Source organism: Arachis hypogaea, chromosome 7 (genome assembly GCF_003086295.3).
Source record: "Arachis hypogaea cultivar Tifrunner chromosome 7, arahy.Tifrunner.gnm2.J5K5, whole genome shotgun sequence".
Classification (NCBI taxonomy): domain Eukaryota; kingdom Viridiplantae; phylum Streptophyta; class Magnoliopsida; order Fabales; family Fabaceae; genus Arachis; species Arachis hypogaea.
The window spans coordinates 32,652,243-32,655,385 of NC_092042.1; the positions used below are offsets into that span (position 1 = coordinate 32,652,243).

Here is a 3,143-nt window from a genome sequence, read left to right on the forward strand (position 1 = left end):
ATTTGGGACATATTGATCTTCTCGAGGAATCATGGCCTTGGTGTCCCCAGCTCTGTAGGAGACTCTGGCTGCTGAGACGAGATCTGAAACCAAAGCGAAAAAAGGTAGATTTCCTGTAATCTGCACGTGTCTCATGGCTTGCCGGATGTGTCTTGGTAAGTTGAGAGGCTGGTCTGTAAGGATACACCAGATGAGAGCTGCCATATATGCAGTGAAGGAGGATTTGTGAGTGTAACATCCCTTCCAGCAAAATACCTTGCTTAAGTCAGGGTATTTCTACTAGAAAGAACGTTACGTGACCTTTTCTAATATTAACTACTTAATTACTGAGCCTTTATATCGAGTTCGCGTTTTAGTTTTAAGAAAATTCCGGAAAATTTTGTTTTTATTCATTCAAGACATGTATCAAAGATAAGCATTGCAAATAATAATACAATCATATAAGTATTATTAATAGTAATTCCTATACATAGGAAGTCATATAAACCCAAATACAATACCTACCCCTCTGATAAAATAAAACTTCAAAGGAAAAGAGCGAGGGGACTCTATGAAAGCAATTAAAACCATAAAGAAAACCTACTAATCGCTCGCAGCTTCAAATTGCGTCTTCAAACCTGTGTCACTGAAAGGGTGGAAAATTTGGGGGTGAGAACCAAACCACATGTTCTTAGTAGAGGTAGAGAATGCCATGAAAGTAAAGAATAAAGCGCAAATAGTTAATTTCATTCAGATACATCTAAAAGAAATTAACCTTCTTTAAAAGCATTAGTTAATTATTCAAAATCCTAAACCCATATTTTCTTTATAAAACTCTTAAAAGTTTCCTAGACTGTATGAATGACTAATTTGTTCCAAGCATAGGTTCATTAAGTCTATGCTGAACCAGCTTAATCTTTCATACTTTACTAAACCTCAAACACAAACCAATCACGGCCTCAGGCCTAAGCAATTCAATCAACATCCAATTCACCACAATCCAGTCAATCAGTTACAACCACAAGTAATGAGGTTCAAACACAATCAAGAGCAATTACATCAAGTATAGCAATTAGCAGTTAAATAGAATTATTCACTTAGGCAAACCAATTACAATATACACACCCAAACAATGTCACATAGATGCATATGATGAATGTCTAGTCCTAGTGCAGGCCATGAGCTCATGTGTCGGTTAGCACCTGCATTCCCGACATTTATCCGGTCACGAGTTCACGATTTCCCGGATACGATTCTCCGTTCAAATAAATGCGCATATAATTATTAGCAGCTCTATTGAGACAGCCTCTGCTTTCTACTCGCAGGAAATATACTCTTGGGAACGGAAAATTACTCTTGGGTTGCCTCAGGGCAACAGATAAATACACAATATCTCTTGGGTTGCATTAAGCAACAAATAAATAATTAATATCTCTTGGGTTGCATTAAGCAACAAATATATATATAATATCTCTTGGGTTGCATTAAGCAACAAATATATATATAATATCTCTTGGGTTGCCTCAAGCAACAAACAGACATCTCATGGGTTGCTTCAAGCAACAAACAAACATCTCTTGGGTTGCTTCAAGCAACAGATAATCATACAATTCCAAATCATAATTTCAGCCACAATTCAATATTCACATAGTCAATCAACTACTCACAGGTATTAAATCTATTTGCAGTTATTCAATAAACCTTGTAGGCATTCTTAAATTGAAATCGTTTTAAACCCCCTACCTCGATATCGCAATTACAAGAGACCGTTGGCAGAATTGCTGCGAGACAGCTGGCTGGACCTCTACTAGTCACGCAACCATTTCTGCCCAGAAAGCAGCAGCACTACATCTCAACACAACCGGGACAGCAGTAGCATTAGCTTCCACAACAATGACCATGGTTGCAGTGAAATGAAGATTTCGAATTCAATGGAATCGAAAGGCAGAAACAGCTCTGGTAATTTAAAACAGAGCACAGACCAAAGTTGAATTAAAACAAGAACAAGCAGTTTAATAAGAAATTGGCAGAACAAGGCGTGCAATTGGAGCAGAAATAAGGGGAAAAGGCTAACCCAGACCAATGGATGTTGAACCTAAGTATAGCAGAAGCAGGGCAGGGGCGATTCCTAGCAACACCCCGCGGTGGTTCCGGCAGCAGCATCACCCCGCCAGTGGCTCCATTAAGACATGCTCCAACAAACATAACATAGCCAAGAACATCAGAGGCAGATACAAGCTATTTACAGAGTGACAAGGGTTCAAAGATGGTGGTTCTCATGGCTAGGGTTTAACTAACTCACCATTAATCATGGCGGCAACCAGAAATTCCGGCGGCGGCGGTGGTGAAGAGGCGTGGCGTTGATGATAGAAGACTTCTCCTTTCCTCCTCTGTTGCGTCGTATCTCTCTCTCTCTCCCTTTCTCAGATTCGCGCTTGCTCTCTCTCCAACGACGGCGGCTCCGACCGCACCAGCGACGATGAAGACCCCGACGACGGTGACGAAGCGGGCTCGGGCTCGGCTCTATGGACGGGACGGCGCTGCAAAGCAGCTCGACGGCGAGCTCCTCGCAGCTCCACAAACGACGACGATGACTCTGACGATGACAGAACGCGCGGCAGTGCAAGCCGAGTTGAACGGTGGCAGTGCGACGGTCACGGCGGCGGCGGGGCAAGAGCTCTTCCCTTTCTCTTTTCTCTGCTCTTCGTGCTCTCTCTCTCTCTCTGCGTTTCTTTCTTCTTTTGTGTGTGTGTGGTGTTTTGGAAGAAAAGGGGGTAGAGGCTGCGTTCAGTGGCTGAGGAAAGGGAAACATTAGGGTTAGGGTTTGTGAATTGGGGAAATTAGTGTTTCTGAATGAATTTGGGGATTTTGGGATTTAGGGTTAGAAATTAGAATTTTATAAAAGAATATGGATAGATATGAATAGATATTTTGATAAAATTGGAAGGTAGAGTAATTTTAAAATCAAATATACTCTCTTAAAAATATTTTGGAACATTATTTATCAACATATTGTTAAGTTCAATCAATTATTTCTAATTTTCCTTTTAAAATGAACAAGTTAATTATATTTTGTAAAGTACAATTTAAATTCAAATATCAATTTTCTAGATTACATCATACAAATCCCTATTATTTTTCTATCTCTGAAACTTTAATTTCAA

General features: G+C 40.1%; 1 long non-coding RNA gene across 1 annotated transcript; it reads right to left on the reverse strand.

Moving 5' to 3' along the window:
- Positions 1–401: 401 nt before the first annotated feature.
- On the reverse strand, positions 402–2,721 carry LOC140174217 (uncharacterized). Its single transcript, XR_011863461.1, has 4 exons — positions 2,282–2,721; positions 2,054–2,171; positions 1,723–1,935; positions 402–625 (listed from the first exon to the last, which is right to left on the reverse strand). It is a non-coding gene; the product is annotated as an uncharacterized lncRNA (long non-coding RNA).
- Between the last annotated feature and the right edge of the window lie 422 nt (positions 2,722–3,143).